This window comes from Bubalus kerabau, chromosome 1 (genome assembly GCF_029407905.1).
Source record: "Bubalus kerabau isolate K-KA32 ecotype Philippines breed swamp buffalo chromosome 1, PCC_UOA_SB_1v2, whole genome shotgun sequence".
In the NCBI taxonomy this organism is placed as follows: domain Eukaryota; kingdom Metazoa; phylum Chordata; class Mammalia; order Artiodactyla; family Bovidae; genus Bubalus; species Bubalus kerabau.
This window is the reverse complement of record NC_073624.1, coordinates 88,856,506-88,872,869: the sequence shown is the minus strand read 5'-3', so window position 1 is coordinate 88,872,869 and position 16,364 is coordinate 88,856,506. Positions and strand designations below refer to the sequence as shown.

At 39.7% G+C, this 16,364-nt stretch overlaps 1 non-coding gene across 1 annotated transcript; it reads left to right on the top strand.

Annotated features, from left to right (window-relative positions):
- Positions 1-204: 204 nt before the first annotated feature.
- Positions 205-276, top strand: TRNAC-GCA (transfer RNA cysteine (anticodon GCA)). Its single transcript has one exon. It is a non-coding gene; the product is annotated as a tRNA-Cys (tRNA).
- Positions 277-16,364: the final 16,088 nt, after the last annotated feature.

Here is a 16,364-nt window from a genome sequence, read left to right as displayed (position 1 = left end):
TGGGGAGCTAAGTTCCTGCAAGCCACACAGTATGGCCAAAAAAAAAAAAGTAATCTGCACCCACACGCCCACTTCAGTTCACAGCCTCTGCATGAGAACTTCCCTAACTTCAGCCCATGGAGAATGCCTTTCCCTGTGGGTCCACAGCCACAGGGACTGGTGTGTGCTGTGCTCTTTTACTCTGGTCTTTATTCTCTCTTGGCTTCCCTGGTGGCTCAGATGGTAAAGCATCTGCCTGCAAAGCAGGAGACCCAGGTTCGATCCCTGGATTGGGAAGATCCCCTGGAGCAAGAAATGGCAATCTACTCCAGTATTCTTGCCTGGAAAATCCCATGGATGGAGGAGCCTGGTAGGCTACAGTCCATGTGGTCGCAAAGAGTCGGACACGATTTCACTTTCACTTTTATTCTCTCTGCTGCTGCTACTGCTGCTGCTGCTAAGTCGCTTCAGTCGTGTCCGACTCTGTGCAACCCCATCAATGGCAGCCCAGCAGGCTCCCCCGTCCCTGGGATTCTCCAGGCAAGAACACTGGAGTGGGTTGCCATTTCCTTCTCCAATGCATGAAGTGAAAAGTAAAGTGAAGTTGCTCAGTCGTGTCTGACTCTTAGCGACCCCACGGACTGCAGCCCACCAGGCTCCTCCGTCCATGGGATTTTCCAGGCAAGAGTACTGGAGTGGGGTGCCATTGCTTTCTCCTTATTCTCTCTGGTTATGTGTATATTCTACCTCTGATCTCTGTTTGTTCTGGTTATGTATTTATTCCACTGTTTCACTGAAAAATCTAGAATGCCACCCACAGTCTCTTACAATTCCTCATAGAACCTAAGCCATACCAGCCATATTGGTCTGTTAAACACTTAAATTGAAATAGTATGAGGCAGTACGTGGGATAAAGAACAAAAGGCTCAGAATTCAGAAAATTCTTGCTCTAGCTCATACCTGCCACTAGCTGGTGGCACTGAGTAATTCACTTAAAATCCCTGAGCCATCCTTATCTGTAAGTGAGAAAGTTAGACTAAGTCCAGTCTCTTCCAGTTCACTATGAAAATCAAGGTTGTATATATTGATTCCTTCCCACAATCACTTTCAAAATTTCTACCTAGAAAAGTTCACAGCAACTCAGGTCTGTTGACAGAGAGCACCAGTTTTGAAGTTCTACAGCTAGGAACACCACGTAAACTCTTATCGCTGACCCAGTTTGTTGAGATGACCATCACTGATCTGGGCAATGGCCAGTGCAGCTTGTACTAATGAGGCTTCTGACCCTCCTAACCCTGGACATGATGCCGCCACTAGCACTGCCGTATCTGCTACCACTGCTGCCCCAGGAACTTGGTCCTTCTGCCACTATCCCCTAGGCAAAGTCCCCTTTGACCTGCACGTCTGGGGCAGGTGCCTATCCAAGTCGCAAGGGAGGCTGGGAGAGCAAGTAGGTGGCATCATATAGTGAAAGCATCCCTTCAACATTGGAGGGAGATTCTGCATGCTGGGCAACTAAAAGGAATGATAAATACTCACTCGAAGTAGTTCCACTACTATAATTCTTATTTTTCAGATCAGGAAACTTAGGTTAACTAACATGCCCAAGGTCATAGAGATGGCAAGTGGCTAAATCAGTCTGTCTGATGACTCTCTGCTCTCCTCAGGTTCCAAAGCCTCCATTTGATGGAGACTTTAGGGACAGGTGAGTTTGTGCAGGTGAAATTGTAGGTTTCATTCATCATCCTCTGCATTATTGTCATCAGCATTATGATATTTAAAGAGAAAATCTACAAACTTGTGACTCAATTAAGTTCACAGTCCCCAAGTCATCAGGAAATATCTGTTGATATCAATAGAACAGAAGATGTATTTTGATTAAAACATTTAAAAAGTAGTTCCCATAGACAGACGTGAAAATAAACAACTCTGATCAGGAGCTAAAGTTCAACACCAAGTCAATGTTGTAAACACCATTTTCATCTCCTAAAGCAGCTACCATTTTGCAACTAAACTCAGTAACAACAACTTTCTGACCTGCATGCTGTTTTCCCTGCAGCCGTTTCCACTGCAGTTACAAAAGAGGAAAGCTTCTGGTCTTCTGATAATAACTCAACCCAGTCAAGAGAACACTGTACACTTAAAAAGTGGGATTCATAGTAAGAAAGGTGGGATTAGTCCTCTTCCTCCTTTACACACACCCTCAAACTGTATTTTCCCCACACAGAGAATTGCTATATCGTCAATTCCTGGCTGTATGTGGTAAGCGAGGAGAAAGAGAAGGGCAGAATTAATAAATTAAACCTATCTTTAACCTCCAAACCACATTTTGAACATTAGTCTCCTTTACCATGCACCCTAGGCTAAAACTGAAAAATAAGAAACAAAATCCTTAATTGGGGTCACTCTCCCTACCCTCCCCCAACAGCCCTGGCCACCAGTCCTCTCCAGTACAGGAATTAATAAGCAGGAAAAAGATCTGCAAGCCAGCACTAGGGGAATGGCATGGAGACTCCAATGGCTAGGCCAATCCAGAGAAGCAGTTACTCACTTCTGAAGGAACCAAGGATCAGCTACACTCTTGCTCCCTAAGCAGCAGCCTTCATATGGCTATATTTATATCTTGAGCTTTGATCAATTTCTAGAAAATTCTGATGTCCCAAAACCCACATGTATAATCTAGATCATCTCACTGGAGAAAGTGTGTGAAATATGTGTAGTCCCTGCCCTTTGCCATCTGATTCTAATTTAAACACTTCCCGGTTTCCTACTCCAACCATAACTGTTCATTGCAATGATTATAATAATTCACCTAAAACAAGCAATAAAAGGAGAAGAGCCTCCTCCTGTGGCCAGAACTTGCCCAAAGCGTAGGCCTGCCAGCAATTATATGCCTTTTACTCCATGCCTTTAGTATTTTTAACAAGACCTCTTGGTTCATTGGAGCCCCAGTCCTTAGAAATAGAAAGCAAAAACAATAGATAAAAACAATGGACTCCTAGAGTAATCATTTCTCCAATTGCCACCCACTGATAACACTGTGCTCTTGGTGAAGGAAGCTCACTAAGAGACTACCCAAAGGTCAGACACCAAGAAAATTTTGAAAAAAATTTCATATCCTGAATGATTTAGAATGACGTCTTTTTAAAAATTGAAGTATAGTTGATCATTCCAATCCCAAAGAAAGGCAATGCCAAAGAATGCTCAAACTACCACACAATTGCACTCATCTCACACGCTAGTAAAGTAATGCTCAAAATTCTCCAAGCCAGGCTTCAGCAATACATGAACCGTGAACTTCCAGATGTTCAAGCTGGATTTAGAAAAGGCAGAGGAACCAGAGATCAAATTGCAAACATCCGCTGGATCATGTAAAAAGGAAAAGAGTTCCAGAAAAACATCTATTTCTGCTTTATTGACTATGCCAAAGCCTTTGACTGTGTGGATCACAACAAACTGTGGAAAATTCTGAAAGAGATGGGAATACCAGACCACTTGACCTGCCTCTTGAGAAACCTATATGCAGGTCAGGAAGCAACAGTTAGAACTGGACATGGAACAACAGACTGGTTCTAAATAGGAAAAGGAGTACGTCAAGGCTGTGTATTGTCACCCTGTTTATTTAACTTCTATGCAGAGTACATCATGAGAAACTCTGGGCTGGAAGAAACACAAGCTGGAATCAAGATTGCCGGGAGAAATATCAATAACCTCAGATATGCAGATACTACCCTTACGGCAGAAAGTGAAGAGGAACCAAAAAGCTTCTTGATGAAAGTGAAAGTGGAGAGTGAAAAAGTTGGCTTAAAGCTCAACATTCAGAAAACGAAGATCATGGCATCTGGTCCCATCAATTCATGGGAAATAGATGGGGAAACAGTGGAAACAGTGTCAGACTTTATTTTGGGGGGCTCCAAAATCACTGCAGATGGTGACTGCAGCCATGAAATTAAAAGACGCTTACTCCTTGGAAGGAAAGTTATGACCAACCTAGATAGCATATTCAAAAGCAGAGACATTACTTTGCCAACAAAGGTCTGTCTAGTCAAGGCTATGGTTTTTCCAGTGGTCATGTATGGATGCGAGAGTCGGACTGTGAAGAAAGGTGAGCGCCGAAGAATTGATGCTTTTGAACTGTGGTATTGGAGAAGACTCTTGAGAGTTCCTTGGACTGCAAGGAGATCCAACCAGTCCATTCTGAAGGAGATCAGCCCTGGGATTTCTTTGGAAGGAATGACACTAAAGCTGAAACTCCAGTACTTTGGCCACCTCATGCGAAGAGTTGACTCATTGGAAAAGACTCTGATGCTGGAAGGGATTGGGGGCAGGAGGAGAAGGGGACGACAGAGGATGAGATGGCTGGATGGCATCACTGACTCGGTGGACGTGAGTCTGAGTGAACTCCGGGAGTTGGTGATGGACAGTGAGACCTGGCGTGCTGCGATTCATGGGGTCACAAAGAGTCGGACACGACTGAGTGACTGAACTGAACTGAACTGAACTTATTTCACTAAGCATAATACCTCCTGGTCAATCCATGTTGTTGCAAAGGACAAAATTTTATTCTTTTATGGCTGAAGAGTATTCCATTGTATATATAGGCCACATCTTTCTCTGTTCATCTGTTGAGAGACACTTCGGTTGCTCCTGGGCTTCCCTGGTAGATCAGCTGGTAAATAATCCGCCTGCAATGCAAGAGACCTGGGTTCGGTTCCTGGGTTGGGAAGACCCCCTAGGGAAGGGATAGGCTACCCATTCCAGTATTCTTGGGCTTCCCTGGTGGCTCACTTGGTAAATAATCTGTCTGCAATGTGGGAGACCTGAGTTCAGTCCCTGGGTTGGGAAGTTCCTCTGGAGGAGGGCATAGCAACCCACTCCAGTATTCCCAGTATTCTTCCCTGGAGAATCCCTGTGGACAGAGCAACCTGATGGGCTGCAGTCCATGAGGTCACAAAGAGTCAGACATGATTGAGCGACTATGCACAGCACAGCACAGGTTGCTTCTAGGTCTTGGCTATTGTAAACAGAGGTGCTATGAACATTGGGGTGCATGTTATCTTTTCAAATTAGTGTTTTCATGTTTTTCAGATATATAGCCAGAAGTGGAACTGCTGGATCATATTGTCCTTTTAATTTTAGTTTTTAAAGGAGCTTCTATACTGGTTTCCACAGATATTGCACTGTAACTTGGTAAATTCCATTGTAAATTCCCACCAAAAGTGTACAAGTATTCCCCTTCCTGCACATCCTCACCAGCATTTGTTATCTATAGTCTTTTTGATGATAATCATTCTGACAAATATTAGATGAAATAAGAATCGTCACGCATTGTTGGTGGGAATGTAAAAGTGTACAGCTTTTGTGGAAACAGTTTGGCAGTTCCTTCAAAAAAGTTAAACTTAGAATTACCATATGACTCTGAAATTCTCCTGTTAGGGTTATATGCCGAAGAACTGAAAATAGGCAATCAAACTCAACTTGCTTATGCATGTTCATAACATTCATTGTAGCCAAAAGGTGAAAACAACCCAAATGACCAACAATGGATGAATGGATAAACACATACAATATTAGTCCATTATAAAATGAATGCAGTATTGATACATGCTACAGTTTGAATGAACTTCAAAAACATGTTAAGAGAAAGTAGCCAGACACAAAGATCACATATTGTGTGATTCCTTTTATATGAAATATCCAGAATAGGCAGATTCAAATATACAGAAAGCAGGTTGGTAGTCATCTGGAGATGGAAGGAGAGGGGAAAGGAAAGTGATTACTTCATGGGTATGAGATGTTATTCTTGGATGATGAAAAGGTTTTGAAACTAGAGAGAGGTGTTTTGTTACACAACATTGTGAATGTACTAATGCCACTGTATTATATACTCTAAAATGGTTATGTTAAGTTCACCTCAATAAGAAAAAGTTCATGTGAGTATATGAAAAACTTGAAGAGTTGATTTCCTTTGTTAGTAAAAGGAAAGAAAGTTGTTAGGATCTTTAAATGTAATTTCAGCTATTGCAAACTTCTTTACAGTATTAAAATTTGCTTTACATTTTGTATCATGTATATTTGAACAAGGTTTCTCACTTATGGTTCTCCAGACCTTGAAGTGATCATCATTAGAAAGTCTTGATCAGGAATTGCATGTAACCACTTCAAACTTTTAATTGTTAAAAAACAACAACAACAAAAAAAAAACATGTTTGTAAAAGCAACTTCAATTTCCCCAAAAATATTTGAAAATATTTTTGGAAGTTTTTCATAAATTCGCTATTTCATATATCCTTTAATACTTCACATTACATTTTTATTGTCCCAACTGTACATTATAAAAGTGTTTAAGCTTTTTTTTTTAACCAAATCTCATGTAAGTGCTTCTAAATATATTCGGATACTATTTAAATATCTTTTCTATGTGTATTATGATGTGAAAAATGTTAAGAAGTTGGAAGGTAGCCTGCCTTCAAAGCTAATTAAATATTGTGTTACAATTTTCACTGTTAAATTTTGTCTTTCCAGGCAGATCAAAATTTGCTCAAGGGCTGTGATCATGCCTTCAATTGCTGGACTTCTTTTGTATTTTCCATAGCAAACAGTGTTCAGAAGCTCACTAAATACTTGTTGAGCTGAACTGAATCACCAGGAAAATGTTCCATTCATTCAGGTTGGTACAAGCCCGGCCTGGAGAAGTTTACTTTGCAACAAGCCTGACACCATATACAGAAAGACACATGGTAAATATTTAGCTGTCTAGAGAATCTCAAGTGCTTTCTCACTTTTATGTTCTTTCAACTGTAGTTCTGCTGTTCCCCCAAACCTCCAAGAGACCTATGTGCCTACGGCTGGAGCCAGATGTGCTTGTGAGTGTTCACCGAGGCTGTGTCACCATGTGGGACACCACCCCTGGAGTTGTCACGTCATCACGTGACCAACAAACAGGAAAACAGGATTGATTCCACCACAGACTTTGAAATCTCATGGAGATGGAACACTCTATTCTGTAGGGATCTGGAAAAAGAAAAAATAATCCTCTCATTTCAACACCGTCTCATGGTGGGGTGGGGGAATCTGTTAGCTGGTTTCTAAATAAGAAATAAATCAGAAGATCCACCTTTACCAAAATTGAAGATGTGAGCTGTACTTGCCATGTACAGCTATGTGCCAGAAAGCAAGCCAGGAGTTTTCTTCTCCTACTCGCATAGCAGAAAGTGGACGGGGTCATCTTTGCTGAACTGTGAGAAGGGGAATGTGCTGGGCCAGATTTAAATGTGGACAAATTCCTGTAAAGTTGGTCTGTGTGGTAGTTCTAAAATAAAATGGCATTAGGTACCTGGTTTACAAGAGGGTTTTTAAAAAATAGCTCACAGAAGGAGAGAAAGGACAAGCAAAGACTGAGATCACTGCCAGGTCACAAGGCTATTTTTACATACAAAATGAGAGAAGAAGGAGTCAGGATAAAGGGGTTCAGGCTCTTAAACTGTGCAGCATTTCCACCTTGGTACTCCCACAAACCTCAGAAGCACACGCGTAGTTAAAGACAGCCACATGCCCTTAATTCTGGTGAGACTTCTATGCCTCCAACTGAATATACACGTAACGTTTTTCTGTTCGTGTGGTGTTGGGCCTCATTCCAGGAATGCATTCTGTCTGTCATGGCTCCTGGGCTCTGAGAATGAGCCCTGGGACCTATCACTGTCGCCCATGCACGGTGCTGCATCTAATATTTCTGGGATTTTTTTTACATACTAAAGAAAAACCTAGCTTATCACTGAGACCTTAATCAAGGGAGATGCTAAGGAATGGAAGGGCGCAGTGGAATAAACAAACTAATGGCACTGACTTCAGCTGACAGGAGGAAGAGAAAGAGAAAAAATTTCCATGAACCCAAGGACATTCATCTCTTAGATCATAGTTTTCTTATTATGTATACATCCACGTTTCACCAAAAGGGAGAAAGAAGGAGGGACAAGGGAGTGTTAGGAGCAATAAAAAAATTTTTCCATTTCTGAAATCCAACCTTTCTCCAGCAAATGTATTTCAGCCTAAGATGTGTTCCCCTTCAAACAGAGCCAGGTCAGGCATAGGATACTTGAAGGGGAAAGCAGCAGAGCAACCACAGCCAATTACTCCATCCTGCAGATGGTGACCTCAGTTCAGTTCAGTTGCTCAGTCATGTCCGACTCTGCGACCCCATGAATCGCAGCACGCCAGGCCTCCCTGTCCATCACCAACTCCTAGAGTTCACTTAGACTCACATCCATTGAGTCAGTGATGCCATCCAGCCATCTCATCCTCTGTCGTCCCCTTCTCCTCCTGCCCCCAATCCTTCCCAGCATCAGAGTCTTTTCCAATGAGTCAACTCTTCTCAGGAGGTGGCCAAAGTACTGGAGTTTCAGCTTTAGCATCATTCCTTCCAAAGAAATCCCAGGGCTGATCTCCTTCAGAATGGACTGGTTGGATCTCCTTGCAGTCCAAGGGACTCTCAAGAGTCTTTTCCAACACCACAGTTCCAAAGCATCAATTCTTCGGCACTCAGCCTTCTTCACAGTCCAACTCTCACATCCATACATGACCACAGGAAAAACCATAGCCTTGACTAGATGGACCTTTGTTGGCAAAGTAATGTCTCTGCTTTTGAATATGCTATCTAGGTTGGTCATAACTTTCCTTCCAAGGAGTAAGCGTCTTTTAATTTCATGGCTGCAGTCACCATCTGCAGTGATTTTGGAGCCCCCAAAAATAAAGTCTGACACTGTTTCCACTGTTTCCCCATCTATTTCCCATGAATTGATGGGACCAGATGCCATGATCTTCGTTTTCTGAATGTTGAACTTTAAGCCAACTTTTTCAAATGTTCCTTGCTCCAATTCTCAAGATGAGTTGATGAAAGAAACCCACATTCCTTATCTCCCAAACCAGTTCTGTTTTCACCTCACCACATTCTGTAATCTATGTAATCCATGCAGAATTCCAATCTAAAATGCATCTGATACTGGGAAATTTTCTACCTATTCCTCTTCACCAGTCCTCCTGAGGACTGGAGAGGAAATGCCCTTGGACTAGACAACAAATGAATTCTTTTTCTATAAACCCATCCACAAAAGACTTATTTATTTATAATCTGTACTTGCATGTGATTACATAAGTCCCACCATTGTTTACCAACATGTGTTAAGATAGTTTGTATAGTATTTTATTAGCTCTGAAATGTCCAGGATAATGTCATAAACTTGGACAGTATTGGTAGAAGTTAAGATAAGAATGAAGGATTTCAGATATCATGATAACCATGAATACAAAAATAGCCAGATCCGGTTCTATCAAATGTCCCTCTTTCATGTATGCTCCTGAAGAAGGATCTACTCCATGAACCCCATGCTACTAAAAGCTGATCAAGGGCCCTCAATGCCAAGAATTAGCTTTCAGTCATAGATTCAGGGACCCTAACTTAGCGAACCAAAATAGGGTTCACCCTCTTTCCCATTATAAATAAAAATTCGAAAACCAGCAAGTTTAGAATGAGGGTGAAAAAGGGTGAAAGTTTACAAAAGACTTTGTCTTAACTCAGTAATTCAGAGCTATAGAAGCAGAGACAGAGGCAGGACAGCATGCTTGAACATACATGGCCTTTTAGCGCTGTGGTCCTACCAGTGAACATGTCAATGTCTTGAACTCTAACCAATCATTTTAGTAGCTCCTCGTCCTCTGATGAGCTGCTTGTGCAGATGTTTTACTGATTCTGTGTTTGAGCCATATTAATGTTGACTATGGGTACACATTGGGCTTCCCCAGTGACTCAGCAGTAAAGAATCCTCCTGCAATGCAGTAGATGCAAGAGACGTGGGTTCAATCCCTGAGTCTGAACAATCCCCTGGAGGAGAAAATGGCAACTCACTCCAGTATTCTTGCCTGGAAAATTCAATGGACAGAGGAGCCTGACAGGCTACAAAGAGTCTGACATGACTGAGCACAGCACAGACAAATGGAACATGATATGAGAAATCTGAAATCAATATATGTGCTCAAAACTGCCTCAGGATCTCACTGGGAGAAGCCCAGATTGGAAAAGGCCACTGAGCACAAACCTTCTTGGCCAGTTCTTACCTATCTGACTCCAATGTGAAGGAGAAAATGTTCCTACGTCCAGCTCATCCAAAGTTTTGATAGGATATTTTTTACCATCTCTGGATCAGTAGCCACAATATATTTTCCCTGTGAGTACTCTCAGGTCAAAGCGCATCTTTCAAGAACATGTAATTCTCCAAGTCCAAAGCAAACAAATTCCCACATTCTTTACTAAATGTTCCTGGAAAACCATGACCCACACACTGGTTTCACAGTCCATAGTATGAAAAAAAGAAAATCAAATTGATTAAGATGATAGATTAAAACTGTATCGTAGAATTTCTGAGCATTCTGGTTGCTTTATTCTTATTTTCATGTTTTTTAATTTAAAAAATTTAAATGTAGGCATAAATGCTTCTCAACCAGTGAGATTCAGAATGACAGGGTCATTTGCTATCTGCACATAGGCTGCCGTATGATACCTTTACCGAGTATCCACTATGTTTAAGGTGTTGATCTGTGAAAGGTATTATGAGGACTATATAGATACATAAGACCCACTTGTGATCTCAAGACTCACAATCAAGTAAGAGAAACAAAAACAACAATAGGACTGTTAAAGCATTTTATTTTAGCATGAAAAGTCCACACCATGGAGTCACACCTCCCAGCTTTAAATCCCACTAATCCCATGTTATTAGTCTTTGAACTCTAGGACAAGTATATTGACTGCTCTGAGCCTCAGCTTCCTTACCTGTGAAATAGAGGAGATAAAAAATAGTTACCAACTTGACGAATTGTTTCAAGGTTAAAGAGTTTTTTTTAACATGTAGTTGAAAATGGTAGTTAGAATTCAATAAATTTAGCTACCATTGTATAAGCGGCATGAACAAAGTTGTATCCATATGAAGTATATACAAAGAGCCATCTTTGCAAGCAATGAACCAGTTCAATCTTTGGTCCTTTCTTGATAAAAAAATGAGATAGGTATGTAGATAGATAGATAGATAATTAATAGATAAGAAAGAAAATATCTAAAACCACTGAATATCTTCACCCATTAGAGTTTGTTGTTCAGTCACTCAGTCATGAAAAACTCCTTTCAACCCCATGGACTTCAGCATGCCAGGCTTCCCTGTCATTCATTATCTCCCAGAGTTTGCTCAAACTTATGTCCATTTAGTTGATGATGCCACGCAACCATCTCATTCTCTGTTGCCCTCTTCTCTTCCTGCCCTCAATATTTCTCATCTTTAGGGTCTTTTGCAATGCATCAGCTCTTCACATCAGGGGGCCAATGGACTGGAGCTTCAGCTTCAGCATCAGTCCTTCCAATGAGTATCCAGGGTTGATTTCCTTTAGGATTGACTGGCTTGATCTCCTTGCTGTCCAAGGGACTTTCATGAGTCTTTTCTAGCACCACAGTTCGAAAGCATCAATTCTTCAGTGCTCAGCCTTCTTTATGGTCCAACTATCACACCCATACATGACTACTGGAAAAACCATAGCTTTGACTATACAGACCTTTGTTGGCAAAGTGATGTCTCTGCTTTTGAATATGCTATCTAGGTTTGTCATAGCTTTTCTTCCAAGAAGCAAGCATCTTTTAATTTCATCTCTCATTCTCACATGAAGAAAACTGAGATTCCTTTTACTTGGAGCTGGTGCCTGTCTCCCTTTCCCCCAACTCCCTGACTGAGAGTGCTCTTTGTCTGAATGCCTCCAATGGTGGAATGTTTCCTTGATCTTTCTTAGACTAAAGTCCTCTTCAGAATAAGAATGCTAAGGCCAGATCTGCTGCTGCTGCTGCTGCTGCTAAGTTGCTTCAGTCGTGTCCGACTCTGTGTGACTCCATAGATGGCAGCCCACCAGGCTCCCCCGTCCTTGGGATTCTCCAAGCAAGAACACTGGAGTGGGCTGCCACTTCCTCCTCCAATGCATGAAAGTGAAAAGCGAAAGTGAAGTCGCTCAGTCGTGTCCGACTCTTAGCGACCCCACGGACTGCAGCCCACCAGGCTCCTCTGTCCATGGGATTTTCCAGGCAAGAGTACTGGAGTAGGGTGCCATTGCCTTCTCTGAAGGCCAGATCTAGTCTAATGCAAAAATAAGCATGGGGATTTTTCAAGACATTTACATAATTCTGATCTAAAAAGCTCACTAAATCAGTATGTTTAAAAGAAGTGAATAATGCTCCTAAGTCAAGTGATACTTGCCAATTGTGCCAGAATGAACTATCATCTGCATTTTTAAAAAAGGCTTAAGTAGTATAAATTATCACTCTGGATTAATTCATTTACTCATTCAAAAAAAAATATTTGCTGAGCACTTATAATGCATCATTATAAGCATTATATGCATCAGGTATAAGCATCAAAGCTATAACAGGGAACAAATCCAATGAAAATCCCTTTTTTTATGAAATTAACATTGGCAATTCAATATCACTGGGACTGTTATGGACTTAGGATGATCTTTTCAGTGCCATAGGGAATACAAGCTATACAAAAGCTGCTGGGCATTGATCTCCTTGTTCCTTATAATCTTGGTTAGCCATGGAGTTGGAATGAAAATAAAAGTTACACCTATGAAGTAGCTCATTGCAATATAAAGCAAAGCAATATAAAACAGAGTTTAAGGCAAAGAAAGAGGCTCAGGCAATCAGAGTTGAAAATACCTGAATAATCTTTGTACTCAGTAGGCATATTTGATAAATAAATCTTTCTTTGAGCAAGCAAAGAACTTATAAGCAATTATGTGGAATTTGAGAAAGACTGGGAAAATGGGATAATCAAAATAAGAGTGGTCAAAATAAGGTGGGTTATTTCTATCACTATTTTATTTGTTTGCTCAAAAAAATGATACTCTATCATTTACTAGAATTTAGAACAAAATAGTACTTTGTGGCCCATGAAATTTGGTATAACCCTATTATTTAAACTCATATTGGCAGTTACAGATTAATATCAGCCAAAACATCCAAATTACACAAAATTGTATTTTGTGTAGCCAAGTATAAGTGACTTCCAAATGCAGTGGATTTATGTCCAAGTTGAAACCATAACCAATTTGTAGAATTCCTGACACTAAACTTACTTGATTAAATTTTCCAGTCTCACCATTCTCCATGAATGGCTTCTAAACTACTTTACTCACATAGCTCAAAGAGCAATGATGACTATTGTGTCTTGAGGAGAGGACAGGGTATAAATGGGTTGTTGTTGTTGTTTTTCTTTATTTTTTTGAGGGGGGCAGCTAAAGTCAGAGCTTCATTTCTAAGATTTATTTTTTTTTTAAAAAAGACACATAAACTCAGGAGGTAAATTCAAGTACCCTAATTAGACTGCTTCTAATGAGGAAATGGACAGGACTTGCTACATCACTTTTTATCTTTGTTAAAAGTCAGCTCTGAGAGATGGCAATATGGTTTATTTTCAACAAGTCTAGGAAGTAGAATATTTTGAATCCATGATGTATCTGGTTTCCCTTCCTCTCCAATACCATGAAAAGCCTGTTGCCTCCTGATACATCAAAATATCTATTTTAAGCATTTTTGAGCATGCTATATTCTTTCAAGACATGGTTCCTTCATTTACTGCACTCATAGTGTATTGGCAGAAATAAGTACACTAATAACTTAAGATCATAATCAAAAGCACAACTTTTAGGTGTGACCTGATTTGAAATTAACCAACTTCTAGGTTCTAAGTCAAAAATATTGCATTCTGAGTAGAATTTCTCCTAAACACTTTTCTCTATATCATAACAAAATGTATGACAGGAGTCAACAGTAAAATTACCATACTTAAAGTTCAAGTAATGAATATTGGCCTAAGAAATCCAATGTTCAAATTAACAAAAAGGAAACCAGCATACATTTTAGGAGAAATATCTAGTAAACCTAGGAATACTCCACTTTCAGAGAGTAGAAACTTGTTCTTTATTAAAATATGGGCTAAATCTAATTGAGTTCAATCACAGTTACGCACAGATTTGATAATGCTCAGCAAGTAGTCAGTGACCACAGTCCCCATTCAGAGTAGCTTTTAAGCATATTTGGAGGTGAGCAAGAATTTGAGATAGAAACTGACCCACTGTCCAATAGACAGAACTGCTACAGCCCCTGCAAAAAGTGAGATCTACAAAGTTTGTGGCAGTGGATGGAGGGCTTTCTTAAAATACAGTTGTATCACAATCATGGTTTCAAAGTAAATGCCACCACTATGTAAATTGCTGCCAAGTTACTCAAATGCTGGAAATTAGAGATATGAAGGAACGGGTCAGAGATACAGGTATGGGCCCAGCAAACCTTGCTGTGGCCCTCAGCAGATTTTTGTATACGAGGGTCCTGTGACATTGGTATGTTCACCAGAAAAGCAATCTCCGCACTTCAATTTAGGAAAATTCTCTCATAAATAAGGCATTTTTCTCTGAGAACCAACCCCTGATCAAGTGTTTAGAATCCCATCCATATTTTCTTAACCAGCTTAAATAGTCACTATACATAAAATATATTCACTGACAGCCTAGTAATTCTCTAAACAATACCACCAAATCCTCCAACAGAACAAAATCTCTAACAGAGCCTCCTCATTTCAACAGACAGAATGCAAGCCCCTTGGAATGCCAACAGCTGTGACCAAAATGAAAATTTCTTCTAAAATTAGTGAGCTTCTATTATAATATCTTTGGACTCTTGCAGGGGCTCTGGCTGCTCTTAAACACTTCCCCAGACAGTTAATAAACTGACAGTTTTGCAAACTTTGTCCCTGGAAAAATCTTGTATGATTAATCTACTCAAAGCACTGCCCATATATATAAAAACAACATTGTTGACAGTAACCGCTAAATACCAAAATTTCGGAATACTGAAGTATGACAAACAACCCCTTCTACTTTGTGAACGAACAGCCTTGAAAAGTTGGGGGTGGTGAAAATTAGGACTGTAAAAGTAAAAAGCAATTAATGACATCCCACCTCGCACAGAACATTATATACATATTGTGCACCAAAGTAAGGTTTAAAATAGGTCCAATAAGTGTGATCCATATGAAAAAATAATCTTTAAACCTGAAAAAAAATTACCTTCGAGCATGTACAAAGTAACATCCTCATGAATATCTCTACAACTATATTTTACACTCTCAAGAATGGCTCTCAAGTAGGGAGATTTCACATATAACCCTAAGGGGATATTTAGCAATGTCTGGAAGTATTTTTTGGTTGTCACAGTGAAAGTAAAAGTGTTAGTCACTCAGCTGTGTCCAACTTTTTGTTACCACATAGACTGTAGCCCACCAGGCTTTTTCATCCATGGAATTCTCCAGGCAAGAATACTAAAGTGGGTAGCCATTCCATTCTCCAGGGTATCTTCCAGACCCAGGGATCAAACTTGGGTCTCCCACATTGCAGGGAGATTCTTTACCATCTGAACCATTAACCTTATGCCTAAAGGAACTAGAAAAAGAACAAATAAAATCTAAAGTTAGTAGAAAGAAAGAAATCATAAAGATTAAAGCAGAAATAAAAGAAAGATCAAAAGGACAATAGAAAAGATCACTGAAATTAAGAGCTGGTTTTTTGAAAAGATAGATAAGATTGATAAAACTTTCATCAAGAAAATAATAAAGATATCTCAAATTAATAAAATTATAAGTGAAAGAGGAGAAGTTACAGTTGACACTACAGAGATACAAAGGATCATAAGAGATTACCACAAATAATTATTATACAACAATAAAGTAGACAGATCACAAGAAATGAATAAATCCCTAGAAACCTACAGTCCACAAGACAGAATCAGGAAGAAATAGAATATATGGATAGAGTGATTATCAGTTAATGAATTACTGAAGGGTAATTTAAAAACTCCCAACAAATAAAAGTCCAAAATGGCTTCACATATGAATTTCTGCAAAACATTTAGAGAAAAAGAAAGAAATTAAAGGAATGCAAATCAGGAAGGGAGAAGTAAAACTGTCAGTATTTGAGATGACATGATGCTATGTATAGGAAACCCCAAAGATGTTACTAAAAATAATAGAAAAAATAAATTCAGTAAAGTTGCAGAAAAAAAATAATATACCGAAATCTGTTGCTTTCTATACACTAATAATGAGCTATTATAAAGAGAAATTAAGAAAGCTGTCATTTACAACTACATCAAAAGGAATAAATATATTTAGGAATAAATCCAACCAAAGAGAAAAATGACTTGTACTCTTAAAACCATAAGACATTGATGAAATAAACCAAAGATGAAACAGAAACAAATGGAGAGATATATCATGCTCATGAATTGAAAGAATTAATATTGT